The sequence below is a fragment of the Monodon monoceros genome, unplaced genomic scaffold, assembly GCF_005190385.1.
Source record: "Monodon monoceros isolate NGI ecotype Baffin Bay Population unplaced genomic scaffold, NGI_Narwhal_1 Super_Scaffold_22, whole genome shotgun sequence".
Lineage (NCBI taxonomy): Eukaryota > Metazoa > Chordata > Mammalia > Artiodactyla > Monodontidae > Monodon > Monodon monoceros.
This window is the reverse complement of record NW_021703779.1, coordinates 61,931,815-61,947,128: the sequence shown is the minus strand read 5'-3', so window position 1 is coordinate 61,947,128 and position 15,314 is coordinate 61,931,815. Positions and strand designations below refer to the sequence as shown.

Here is a 15,314-nt window from a genome sequence, read left to right as displayed (position 1 = left end):
TCGCAATGACCAACAAACACATGAAAAGAAGCTCAACATCACTAAGTACTAGAGAGATGTAAATCAAAACTACAATGAAATATCACCTCACACCAGTCAGAACGGCCATCATCAAAAAAATCTACAAACCATAAATGCTGGAGAGGATGTGGAGAAAAGGGAACCCTCCTACTCTGTTGGTGGGAATGTAAATTGGCACAGCCACTATGGAGAACAGTATGGAGGTTCCTAAAAAAACTAAAAATAGAACTACCATATGACACAGCAATCTCATTACTGGGCATATACCCAGAGAAAACCGTAATTTGAAATGATGCATGCACCCAGATGTTCATTGCAGCACTATTTACAATAGACAGGACATGGAAGCAATCTAAACATCCATCAACCGAGGAATGGATAAAGATGTGATACAAATATACAATGTAATATTACTCAGCCATTAAAAGGAACAAAATTGGATCATTTGCAGAGACGTGGATGGACCTAGAGACTGTCATACAGAATGAAGTCAGAAAGAGAAAAACAAATATCATATAATATCACTTATATGTGGAATCTAGAAAATGGTACAGATGAAAAAAAAAAAGAAAATGGTACAGATGAACTTACTTGCAAAGCAGAAATAGAGACACAGATGTAAAGAACTTATGGATACCAAGGGGGGAACGGGGGTGGGATGAATTGGGAGATTGCGACTGACATATATACACTATTATGAATAAAATAGATAACTAATGAGAACCTACTGTATAGCACAGGGAACTCTACTCAGTGCTGTGTGGTGACCTAAGTGGGAATGAAATCTAAAAAAGAGGGGATATATGTATACGTATAACTGATTCACTTTGCTGTACAGCAGGAACTAACACAACATTGTAAAGCAACTATACTCCAATAAAATTAATTAAAAATCAATAAAATACATATTTTTAAAAAAGACATCCTTTCTCCTCAGTGATTTTCTTAATGGTATCTGGGAACTTGTCTGCTGCTTCTTCATTAGCAGAAGTTGGTTCTCTTGTTATCCTTTTTTTTTTTGCGGTACACGGGCCTCTCACTGTTGTGGCCTCTCCCGTGGCGGAGCACAGGCTCCAGATGCGCAGGCCCAGCGGCCATGGCTCACGGGCCCAGCCGCTCCGCGGTATGTGGGATCCTCCCAGACCGGGGCACGAACCCGTGTCCCCTGCATCGGCAGGCTGACTCTCAACCACTGGGCCACCAGGGAAGCCCCTATCCTGACATTTTTAAAGCCAAACCTCTTTCTAAAATGATCAAACCATCCTTTTCTGGCATTAAATTCTCCAGCTTTAGATCCTTCACCTTCCTTTTGCTTTGCCATATAGTGACTTTGCTTTATCTTGAATCATATTAGAGTCTATAGGCATGACTTTCTTATACCAATCCTGCACCCACATAGAAGCTGCATTTTCAATAGGAGATAAAAAGTTATTTCACAAAAAGTGCAAGGTTTTTAGGTCTGTTGCTAGCCACAGCAAGGACGTTATGAATTTCGTTTTCTTTTCTTTTCTTACAATGGTCCTTATACTGGATTTATCTTGAAATGGCAGGTGCATGTCAAGCAATTCAACTTTTTCTTGTAATGTCACAACTTTTTTCTGCGTCTTGGGAGCACTTCCAGCATCACTAGTGGCACTTCGAATGGGTCCCATGATGTTATACAAGGTTTGCTGTATTGCACTAAACATGAAAAATACACAAAAACAGGGCTTCCCTGGTGGCGCAGTGGTTGAGAGGCCACCTGCCAATGCAGGGGACACGGGTTCGTGCCCTGGTCTGGGAGGACCCCACATGCCGCGGAGTGGCTGGGCCCATGAGCCATGGCCGCTAAGCCTGTGCGTCCGGAGCCTGTGCTCCTCAGGGGGAGAGGTCCGTGTACCACAAACAAACAAAAAAACACAAAAACAAGCAGAAATCACTTTTTACTGTTATGCAATTTACTGGGGACAAACCACTCACACAAAGATGATTAACATCACACAGTGTTTCAAGCAGATCCTCCCAACACTTGCTCTCACCACAATAGCAATAGGAGGTGGCTACAAAATACAAGTGATGGTACACGACTCAGGAGGACTATATCACAAAAGGCATTGGAGGCTTCTTCCTTGCTCTCTCTCTTGGATTGTTCACTCTGGGAAAAGCCAACTGCTATATGCTGAGGCCCGCATAGAAGGAATGAAATATTCCTACCAAAAGCAATGTGACTGAGCAATCTTATAAGTGAATCCCACAACCCAGTCAAACCTTCAGATGGTTCCAGTCTCAACAGACTCCCTGGCTCCAATATTCTGAGAAATGCTGTGCCAAAACTATTAGCTAAGCTATACCTGAATTTCTAACTCCTACAAACTGTGAGGTAATTAATGTTTGTAGTTTTAAGCCTTCATATTTTGGGCCAATTTTTTACACAACAGTAGATAGCTCATAAACATACTTGTAAAGAAAACAAAAGTTTTAAAATTTTAGGAGCAATCCTGAAAAATATACTAGATGATAATCCTTTCCAAAGCTAATCAAAAAATATATTTGTAGAAGAACAGGTTAAAGACTATTCAAATAGATTGTAGATATAGACAACTTCACATTAAACTTTATATTCATTTTCTATTCCTGGCTAAAAATTACCATGAAGTTAACAGCTTTAAATAACACATTTTTTATATCGTGTTATGTGTTGGCCAAGGATCTGGGACAGCTTAGCTGCCTCCTCTGCTTAGGGTCTCACAAGACTGTAATCAAGGTGTTGGCTGGGCTGGGTTCTCATCTGGAGGAATAGTTAGGAAAAGAATATACTTCCAAGTTCATTCAGGTTGTTGGCATAATTCATGTTCTTGTGGCTATATAACCAAATTTTCAGACATTTTGCTGCCTGCCAGCAGGAGACTGTCCTCAGGTCCTAAATGATGCACACAGTTCCTGTTTCCCATGTGTCTCCCCAACATAACTGCTTACATTGTCAAACCAGCAATGAGTTTCTTCCTCCAGTCTGATATAGGATAGAGTATTATATAACATGATATAATCATAGAAGTGACTTTTGGTCACATAACATAACCTAATCAAGTGAATGACATTCCATCACCTCTGCCATTGTTTAGAGTTTGCTATTGGTTGGAAGTCACAGGTACTGTGTGCACAGAAGGGGAGGGGAATAGACAAAGGTGTAAACACTAGTAGACAAGAAAATATTGGGGGTTACCTTATGGTTTGTCTGCCACAAACCTATTTTAAAAACAGGACCAAGAGTTGTTGTTATTTAGAATTGATATTTCCCAGACCTAAGAAGATACCCAACTACTACATATATATGTATAATAGTTTATCTTTACTTACTTTTCAATATTTTTATTAATGCCTGCAATTTACTCTTCTATAATTGGCATGTTTAACACTGTTACAGTAAAAACCAAAACATTAACTTTAGTTCTAATAGTCTACAAAAATCTTGATGACAGACACTTGTAAATACATTTGAAAATATATTATTTTTGGAATAAGTTATCATGAATATGGCTCAGCTTAAAAACGCTGACAAGTGGTTATAATGGTTCTCAAATAAATTTCCCATACTGAGGTATAATTGCTCTACTGGTATATTTTTCTAATTATAATTGCTCTAACATTTTAAGGTTAACTTTTTTTTTTTTTTTTTTTTTTTTTGCAGTATGTGGGCCTCTCACTGTTGTGGCCTCTCCCACTGCGGAGCACAGGCTCCGGACGCTCAGGCTCAGTGGCCATGGCTCACGGGCCTAGCCACTCCGTGGCATGTGGGATCTTCCCGGACCGGGGCACGAACCCATGTCCCCTGCATCGGCAGGCGGACTCTCAACCACTGCGCCACCAGGGAAGCCCCTAAGTTTAACTTTTGAAGATATTATGAAATAGATACGAGAATTTTAAATCTAATACTTGAAAGTATGTCTTTAAAAATTAATTTGAGCATCCTAATTCTGCGATTTAAATTTCAAAGTGGTGTTTTTGCTACTCCTTCACTTTACACATTCATATAAACTAGTTATATTAGTCAGGGTTCCCCTTAGAAACAGAACCAGAAGGATATAAAACAAATATATGAAGAGATTTATTATAGGAATTGGCCCATGTGGCAACACAGGATGAGAAGTCCCATGATCTGCTGTCAGCAAGCTGGAGGCTCAGGAAAGCTGGTGGTATAATTCAGTCCAAGTCTGAAGTCCTGGGAACCAGGGGAACCAATGATGTAACTCCCATTCCAAGACTGAAACTCTAGGGGAGAAGAGAGGTGGTGGTGTAAATCCTGAAGTCTGAAAGCCTGAGAACCAGGAGCTCCAACGTCTGACAGCAGTTAAGAATTCACTCTTCCTTTGCCTTTTTGTTCTATTCTGGCACATTGGTGAGGGTGGATATTCTTTACTCAGTCTACTGATTCAAATACAAATCTTCTGGATAGACTCTCACAGATACACCCAGAAATAATTCTTTACCGGCTATCTGGGGCATCACTTAATGCAGTCAAACTGACACATGTTGCGACTTGTTAAATTATCATTTGTCAAGTAGAGCCTCAGGATGTCAGATGGTGAGTCACAGTTCAACAAAAGACCGCAAGAGATCCCAGGCTAGGGCTGAATTGGTCAATTCAAACCAAAAAGAATCGGACTTTGGAAAGCTTCTTGAGTCTAATATAAAAGGTGCACAAGGGGGAGGCTTTGGACGAGAATGCTTACTACAAGGGCAGTTTGGGGAGTCATATCAGGACCTTACATTTACTTGTGCCCCTGCTGTTATATAGGGCATGCATTCTTTGAAGGGGCTAGTGTCAACTTAAGGCCCCTGCAGGGTACTTAAACATACAAAATGGATGCCAAGGCAGCAATATTATGGGGTAGTTTAAATTCTCAACACATAAAATTAATCCTCACAGTAGTCAACTACATAATACTACCTCTCATCCATTTTCCATTTTAAAAATACGCAAAAAGTAGGAATATGGAGAAATACAAAAGTTCTGGGGAACCAAATAAAATGTATAACAGAATATCATATATGAAATGTTTTAAAATATAGGAAATATCATGATGTAATTCATCATACTGAGTTCAATTAAATATATTTTATATCCATACACCTTGCACTGAATCATTTTAAAAAACTAAGATCCCACAATTGTTGCACTAATTTGACAAATGGAAAACTGATATACAGAAGAGTCTCAAGCTGAAAAATAAGTTCTACAAAAAGTTTATTTGTAATGTATTTTTTGGTCACTTATTTCATCACTCGATCATACAAAAATATTTATTGAAAATATTTAGTAGGTAGACAGTATACTACTAACTGCTATGATCATGTTTGGAAAACTGTTAATTCTACAGATAAATTTGAGGAGAATTGGCATCCTTACTATGATGAGTCTTCAAACCCATGAACACAGTATGTCTCTCAATTAATTTAGGTCATTGATTTCTTCCACCAAAATTTTGAAGTTGAAAGGTTATTTAAATACAAATTATATAATTCTTTAATAAATATGGGCCTATTCAAATTATCTGTTCTTGGGGTAATTATAGTAGTTGGTGTTTTAATATCTTTTAATGCCTTTAGGGTTTGTAATAACATCATCTTTTATTCATGATAATAATAATTTTGTTATGTCTCTTTTTTTCTTGGAGGGTACAGCAGGTAGCTTATCAAATTTATTGATTTTAGAAAGGTTTGCTTTTGCTAATTTTACTTATTTTCTTTTTTCAATTTCACTGATTTTAGCTCCCATATTACTATTGCTTGCTTTCAGTTTAATTTGTTCTTTTTCTACCTGCTTCAAGGGGAAATTTCTAATGATTTAAAGCCTTTCTTGAATACCAATGTAAGAATTTAACGTTAAAAATTTCAAGTTCTGTGTAGAAACATCCCAGTTTTGATATGCTGTATGTCTGTTTTATTCAGTTCAAAATATTTTCTAATCTAATTCTTATACAAATCTAATTTCTTATACCAATTAGATTTGGAGAGGTTGTCGCTTAATTTCCAAAGAGTAGAGGACGTATCAGATGTTTCTGTTACTGATTTCTGGTTTAATTCCATTATTGTGACAAATAACACTTTCTATGATTATGATCATAGTACATTTGATCAAATTTCCTTTTGGCTGAGCATATGGTGAATACTGCTGAATGTTTCAAGTGAACTTGCAATCTACAGTTGTTAGGTGGAGTGTTCCATAAATGTCATCTAAGTCAAGTTGATTTATAGTGTTCAGACTTCTACATCCATGATATTTTCTGTCTACGTGATTTCATATATGAATAAAATAATGAATTAATAATAATAATTGATGAATAACGAGAGAGGAAAGTTAAATTCTCCAAGAATAATTGTGGATCTTTCTATATCTCTTTTCACTTTTTGTTTCACTTATGTTGAAAAATATAGTTAGTTGCATCCTAAGTTAAGAATAATCCAGAGAGGGCCATATCTCTTGCGCCCGTGGCTGCCTGCTTCCCTGCGCATTTGGTGCTAATGGGGCTCATGCAATCCAAGCAGTCATACCACCTCTGTGCACAGTCCTCTCAGGGGCAGACCCAAGAGCTCCAAGGCATCCACAGGACCAGACTCCTGTGGGTGGACCATACACAGAGATGGGGATAAAAGAAAAGCTGAACTCCAGCGATGGGGCGACTAAGGAAGAGAACTGAATATCTTTCTATCACTTGCACAAGCTGAAGATTAAATCCCTGTGTTCAGCTAGTTAGACTGTGCATCTATGGAATATCTGAGTAGACAATGAGTGTTCCCACAAATGAAAATGCTCAAGCTCTGGCAACTGTGGACTTTGGGGGCAAGTGCGCAAAGGAATTGGGCCAGATCAGAGTCTGAGTGGTCCCCACAGGGCCCACAGGAGGTCCAGAGATGAGCCCGGAGGCAGAGGAGAGACCCTGGGGAGGCAGAGGTGGGCTGTGACTCACAGTGTGTGCAAGGACACTTACAGCACAGACCCCAGGGAAACATAATTACTACTATTAATTTCATTATGTTTTGATTCATTGTGTTGTTTGTTCTGGCTTTTTTGTTTTGTTTTATTTTGTTGTTAGCTGTTGTTTTAGTATTTATTTTATTTACTCTTTTGGGATCTGCATGTTTTATAACATAGCTTTTAATTTTTTAAAATATTTCCATTTCTACTTTGCTTTTGTATTGTCCTGTGTTTTTTCACTTTTTATTTTACTTTTGTTTTATTATTTTTAATCATTTGTATCAGTTTGTTCTGTTTCCTTGTTTTTTCTTCAGTTGGGACACTGTTTTGGTTTTGTTTTTAGGTTATGTGTTTTTGTTAGATTTAATCCTAATTGTTTGATTTTGTTCTGAGTTCGGCTATTTGGTTGTTCTCTTGCTGTTCGTTTTATTTTGCTCTGTTTCTGTTTCTTTTATGTGTGTGTGTTTCCTGGTTTCTGTTTTTGTCTGTTTGATTTTGTTTTTAACATTTCTCTGGGGATTGGTTGACTTATTTTTTCTTTAATGTATTTTCTATTTTTTCTTTTTTATATTTCCATTTCAACATTGCTATTCTGTTGTTCTATCTTCTTTCCCCTATCTCGTTTTCTTTTTCTTTTAATCATTTTTGTCAGTTCGTTTTATTTCCTTGCTTCATTCGTCAGTTGGAACTCTGCTTTGGTTTTGTTTTCTGGTTTTGTGTTTCTGTCAGTTTTCTTTTAATTGTTTGATTTTGCTCTTGGGTTCTTTTGTTTGTCTGGTTGTTCTCTTCCTTTTTGATTTGTTTGGTTCTGATTTTATTTCTTTTGTGTGTGTGCGTGTTTCCTTGTTTCTGTTTCTGTTTGCTTGATTTTACTTTTTACCATTTCTCTGGTGTTTTGTTAGTCTTTTGTTTCTTTAATCCCCTTTATTTCTGGGATGAGCAACTTGCAAGGTCTTGGTCCCTTGACCAGAAGTTGGGCCTGAGGCTCTGGGGTGGGAGCATCAAGTCCAGGACCTGCACCATTAGAGAATTCCCAGCCCCAGGGAAGATTAACTGCTGAGAGATCTCACAGAGGACTCTATCTGAAGCCAAGACCCGGCTCCACCCAACTTCCAGCAGCTCCCAGCGCTGGATGCCTCACACCAAACAAACAAGACAGGAATACAAACCCACCCAGCAGCACACAAACTACCTAAGGTCATACTTAGTTCACAGACAACACAAAACACACCACCTGACACGGTCCTGCTAATCCAAGAGAAAAGACACAGTATGGAACTGGCACAGAAACAGAAGTATAGATCAATGGAACAAGATAGAAAGCCCAGAGATAAACCCATGCACATATGGTCACCTTATCTTTGACAAAGGGGCAAGAATATACAACGGACAAAAGACAGTCTCTTCAATAAGTGGTGCTGGGAAAACTGGAGAGCTACATGTAAAAGAATGAAAGTAGAACACTTCCTAACACCATACACACAAAAAAATGCAAAATGGATTAAAGACCTAAATGTAAGGCCAGACACTATAAAACTCTTAGAGGAAAACATAGGCAGAACACTCTATGACATAAATCACAGCAAGATCCTTTTTGACCCACCTCCTACAGTAATGAAAATTTTAAAAAATCAACAAATGGGACCTAATGAAACTTAAAAGCTTTTACACAGCAAATGAAACCATAAACAAGATGAAAAGACAACCCTCGGAATGGGAGAAAGTATTTACAAACGTACTGACTGACAAAGGATTAATCTGCAAAATATACAAGCAGCTCAATATCAAAAAAACAGACAACCCAATCCAAAAGTGGACAGAAGACCTAAATAGACATTTCTCCAAAGTAGATATACAGATTGCCAACAAACACATTACAAGATGCTCAACATCACTAATCATTAGAGAAATGCAAACCAAAAACACAATGAGGTATCCTCTCACACTGGACAGAATGGCCATCATCAAAAAATCTAGAGCCAACAAATGCTGGAGAGGGTATGGAGAAAAGGGAACACTCCTGCACTGTTGGTGGGAATGTAAATTGATACAGCTGCTATGGAGAACAGTATGGAGGTTCCTTAAAAAATAAAAATAGAACTACCATATGACCCAGCAATCCCACTACTGGGCATATACGTTGAGAAAACCATAATTCAAAAAGATACATGTAACCAAATGTTCAGCATTGAACACAAATTTGCAGCACTATTTATAAGAGCCAAGACATGGAATCAATGTAAATGTCCATTAACAGATGAATGGATAAAGAAGATGTGGCAGATATATACAATGGAATATTACTTAGCCACAGAAAGGAATGAAATTGAGTTATTTGTAATGAGGTGGATAGACCTAGAGCCTGTCACACAGAGTGAAGTCAGAAAGAGAAAAACAAATGCCATATGCTAACGCACAAATATGGAATCTGAAAAAACAGTACTGTATAATTGTAAAGCAATTATACTCCAGTAAAGATATAAAAAAGAAAAAAAAAAGAATAATCCAGATAATTTTCTCCATTCTGTAGTCTTACCATTCTACCCATTTCACATAGTTTATCATTTTATTCCTGTTACTCATTACATATCTTAGTTACTCTATTTAAAGTGGGTATTCTTTGGGATTTTTCTAGGTGATGTATTTTTTTTAAATTATATTTAGGGCTTCTGGGAAGGTGGCGGAAGAGTAAGATGCGGAGATCACCTTCCTCCCCACAGATACACCAGAAATACATCTACACGTGGAACAACTCCTACAGAACACTTACTGAATGCTGGCAGAAGACCTCAGACCCCCCAAAAGGCAAGAAACTCCCCACGTACCTGGGTAGGGCAAAAGAAAAAAGAATAGAGACAAAAAGATAGGGATGGGAACTGCACCAGTGGGAGGGAGCTGTGAAGGAGGAAAGGTTTCCACACACTAGGAAGCCCCTTCATGGGCGGAGACTGCGGGTGGTGGAGGGGGAAGCTTCGGAGCCGCGGAGGAGAGCACAGCAACAGGGGTGCGGAGGGCAAAGCGGGAAGATTTCCACACAGAGGATCGGTGACGAACGGCACTCACCAGCCTGAGAGGCTTGTCTGCTCACCTGCTGGGGCGGGCGGGGCTGGGAGCTGAGGCTCGGGCTTTGGTCGGAGCGCCGGGAGAGGACTGGGGTTGGCGGCGTGAACACAGCCTGCAGACGGTTAGTGCACCACGGCTAGCCAGGAGGGAGTCCGGGGAAAATATTGGAGCTGTCGAAGAGGCAAGAGACTTTTTCTTCCCCCTTTGTTTCCTGGTGCGCGAGGAGAGGGGATTAAGAGCACTGCTTAAAGGAGCTCCAGAGACAGGCGCGAGCCGCGGATAAAAGCGTGGACCACAGAGATGAGCATAAGACGCTAAGGCTGTAGCTGCAGCCACCAAGAAGCCTGTGTGCGAGCACAGGTCACTATCCACATCCACCTTCTGGGGAGCCTGGGCAGCTCGCCACTGCCAGGGTCCCAGGATCCAGGGACAACTTCCCCGGGAAAACGCACGGCACGCCTCAGGCTGGTGCAACGTCATGCTGGCCTCTACCACCACAGGCTTGCCCTGCACTCCATACCCTTCCTTCCCCCCAGCGTGAGTGAGCCAGAGTCCCCGAAGCAGCTGCTCCTTTAACCCCGTCCTGTCTGAGCGAAGAACAGATGCCCTCCAGCGACGTACATGCAGAGGCGGGGCCAAATCCAAAGCTGAGCCCTGGGAGCTGTGAGAAAAAAGAAGAGAAAAGGAAACCTCTCCAAGCAGCCTCAAAATCATTGGATTAAAGCTTCACAATTAACTTGATGTACCCTGCATTTGTGGAAAACCGGAATAGACAACAAATCATCCCAAATTGAGGAGGTAGACTTTGAGAGCAACATTTATGATATTTTCCCCCTTTCCTCTTTTCGTGAGTGTGTATGTGTATGCTTTTGTGTGAGATTCTGTCTGTATAGCTTTGCTTCCACAGTTTGTCCTAGAGTTCTATCCGTCCGTTTTTTTTGTTTTTTAAATATTTTTTATTAATAATTATTTTTTATTTTAATAACGTTTAATTTTATCTTACTTTATCATATTTTATTCTTTCATCTTTCTTTCTTTCTTTCCTTCCTTCCTTCCCACCTTCCTTCCTTCCTCCCTCCCTTCCTCCATCCCTCCTTTCTTTCTTTCTTTCTACTAATTCACTAATTCTTTCTTTCTACTTTTTCTCCCTTTTATTCTGAATCGTGTGGATGAAAGGCTCTTGGTGCTGCAGCCAGGAGTCAGTACTGTGCCTCTGAGGTGGGAGAGCCAACTTCAGGACACTGGTCCACATGAGACCTCCCAGCTCCACGTAAAATCAAATGGCGAAAATCACCCAGAGATCTCCAACTCAACACTAGCAGCCAGTTTCACTCAATGACCAGCAAGCTACACTGCTGGACAACCTATGCCAAACAACAACCAAGATAGGAACACAACCCCACCCATTAGCAGAGAGACTGCCTAAAATCGAAAGATCACAGATACCCCAAAACACACCAACAGACGTGGACTTGCCCACCAAAAGAAAAGATCCGGCCTCATCCACCAGAACACAGGCACTAGTCCCCTCCACCAGAAAGCCTACACAACCCACTGAACCAACCTTAGCCACTGAGGACAGAGAACACAAACAACGGGAACTACGAACCTGCAGGCTGCAAAAAGGAGACCCCAAACACAGTAACATAAGCAAGATGAGAAGACAGAAAAACACACAGCAGTTGAACGAGCAAGATAACAACCCACCAGACCTAACAAACGAAGCAGAAATAGGCAGTATACCTGAAAAAGAATTCAGAATGACAGTAAAGATGATCCAAACTTTTGGAAACAGAATAGACAAAATGCAAGAAACATTTAACAAGGACCTGCAAGAACTAAAGATCAAACAAGCAACGATGAAAAAGACAATAAATGAAATTAAAAATACTCTAGATGGGATCAATAGCAGAATAACTGAGGCAGAACGGTTAAGTGACCTGGAAGATAAAATAGCGGAAATAACTACTGCAGAACAGAATAAAGAAAAAAGAATGAAAAGAACTGAGGACAGTCTTAGAGACCTCTGGGACAACTTTAAATGCACCAACATTCAAATTATAGGGGTTCCAGAAGAAGAAGAGAAAAAGGGACTGAGAAAACATTTGAAGAGATTATAGTTGAAAACTTCCCTACTATGGGAAAGGAAAGAGTTAATCAAGTCCAGGAAGCACAGAGAGTCCCATACAGGATAAATCCAAGGAGAAACATGCCAAGACACATATTAATCAAACTGTCAAAAATTAAATACAAAGAAAACATATTAAAAGCAGCAAGGGAAAAACAAAAAATAACACACAAGGGAATCCCCTGAAGGTTAACAGCTGATCTTTCAGCAGAAACTCTGCAAGCCAGAAGGGACTGGCAGGACATATTTAAAGTGATGAAGGAGAAAAACCTGCAACCAAGATTACTCTACCCAGCAAGGATCTCATTCAGATTTGATGGAGAAATTAAAATCTTTACAGACAAGCAAAAGCTGAGAGAGTTCAACACCACCAAACCAGCTTTACAACAAATGCTAAAGAATCTTCTCTAGGCAAGAAACACAAGAGAAGGAAAAGACCTACAATAACGAACCCAAAACAATTAGGAAAATGGGAAAAGGAACATACGTATCGATAACTACCTTAAATGTAAATGGACTATATGCTCCCACCAAAAGACACAGATTGGCTGAATGGATACAAAAACAAGATCCATATATATGCTGTCTACAAGAGACTCACCTCAGACCTAGAGACACATATAGACTGAAAGTAAGGGGATGGGAAAAGATATTCAATGCAAATGGAAACCAAAGCAAAGCTGGAGTAGCAATTCTCATATCAGACAAAATAGACTTGAAAAGAAAGACTATTACAAGAGACAAAGAAGGACACTACATAATAATCAAGGGATCGATCCATGAAGAAGATATAACAATTGTAAATATTTATGCACCCAATATAGGAGCAGCCCAATACATAAGGGAAATACTAACAGCCACAAAAGGGGAAATGGACAGTAACACATTCATAGTAGGGGACTTTAACACCCCACTTTCACCAACAGGCAGATCATCCAAAATGAAAATAAATAAGGAAACACAAGCTTTAAATGATACATTAAACAAGATGGACTTAATTGATATTTATAGGGCATTCCATCCAAAAACAACAAAATACACATTTTTCTCAAGTGCTCATGGAACATTCTCCAGGATAGATCATATCTTAGGTCACAAATCAAGCCTTGGTAAATTTAAGAAAATTGAAATTGTATCAAGTATCTTTTCTGACCACAACGCTATGAGACTAGATATCAATTACAGGAAAGGATCTGTAAAAAATACAAACACATGGAGGCTAAACAATACACTACTTAATAACGAAGTGATCACTAAAGAAATCAAAGAGGAAATAAAAAAATACCTAGAAACAAATGAGAATGGAGACACGACGACCGAAAACTTACTGATGCAGCAAAAGCATTTCTAAGAGGAGAGTTTACATCTCGACTAAACAACCTAACCTTCCACCTAAAGCAATTAGAGAAAGAAGAACAAAAAGAACCCAAAGTTAGCAGAAGGAAAGAAATCATAAAAATCAGATCAGAAATAAGTGAAAAAGAAATGAAGGAAATGATAGCAAAGATCAATAAAACAAAAAGCTGGTTCTTTGAGAAGATAAACAAAATTGATAAACCATTAGACCGACTCATCAGAAAAAAATGGGAGAAGACTCAAATCAATAGAATTAGAAATGAAAAAGGAGAAGTAACAACTGACACTGCAGAAATACAAATGATCATGAGAGATTACTACAAGCAACTCTATGCCAATAAAATGGACAACCTGGAAGAAATGGACAAATTCTTAGGAATGCACAACCTGCCAAGACTGAATCAGGAAGAAATAGAAAATATGAACAGACCAATCACAAGCACTGAAATTGAAACTGTGATTAAAAATCTTCCAACAAACAAAAGCCCAGGACCAGATGGCTTCACAGGCAAATTCTATCAAACATTTAGAGAAGAGCTAACACCTATCATTCTCAAACTCTTCCATAATATAGCAGAGGGAGGAACACTCCCAAACTCATTTTACGAGGCCACCATCACCCTGATACCAAAACCAGACAAGGATGTCACGAAGAAAGAAAACTACAGGCCAATATCACTGATGAACATACATGCAAAAATCCTCAAGAAAATATTAGCAAACAGAATCCAACAGCACATTAAAAGGATCATACACCATGATTAAGTGGGGTTTATTCCAGGAATGCAAGCATTCTTCAACATACACAAATCAATCAACGTCATACCCCACATTAACCAATTGAAGGAGGAAAACCATAAGATCATCTCAATGTATGCAGAGAAAGCTTTCGACAAAATTCAGGACCCATATAGGATAAAAACGCTGCAGAAAGTAGGCATAGAGGGAACTTTCCTCAACATAATAAAGGTCATATATGACAATCCCACAGCCAACATCGTCCTCAGTGGTGAAAAACTGAAAGCATTTCCACTAAGATCAGGAACAAGACAAGGTTGCCCACTCTCACCACTCTTACTCAACATAGTTTTGGAAGTTTTAGCCACAGCAATCAGAGGAGAAAAGGAAATAAAAGGAAACCAAATAGAAAACGAAGAAATAAAGCTGTCACTGCTTGCAGATGACATGACACTATACATAGAGAAACCTAAAGATGCTACCAGAAAACTATTAGAGCTAATCAATGAATTTGGTAAAGTAGCAGGATACAAAATTAATACACAGAAATCTCTGGCATTCCTATACACTAATGATGAAAAATCTGAAAGTGAAATCAAGAAAACACTCCCATTTACCACTGCAACAAAAAGAATAAAATACCTAGGAATAAACCTACCTAAGGAGTAAAAGACCTGTATGCAGAAAATTATAAGAGACTGATGAAAGAAAATAAAGATGATACAAACAGATGGAGAGATATACCATGTTCTTGGATTGGAAGAATCAACATTGTGAAAATGAATCTACTACCCAAAGCAACCTACAGATTCAATGCAACCCCTATCAAACTACCACTGGCATTTTTCACAGAACTAGAACAAAAAAGTTCACAATTTGTATGGAAACACAAAACACCCCGAATAGTCAAAGCAATACTGAGAACGAGAAATGGAGAATCAGCCTCCCTGACTTCAGACTATATTACAAAGCTACAGTAATCAAGACAGTATGGTACTGGCACAAAAACAGAAAGATAGATCAATGGAAAAGGATAGAAAGCCCAGAGATAAA

The 15,314-nt window shown here is 39.0% G+C and overlaps 1 pseudogene; it reads right to left on the bottom strand.

Annotated features, from left to right (window-relative positions):
- The window catches only part of LOC114905823, a 93,160-nt pseudogene that overhangs the window by 819 nt on the left and 77,027 nt on the right, over nt 1-15,314 (bottom strand).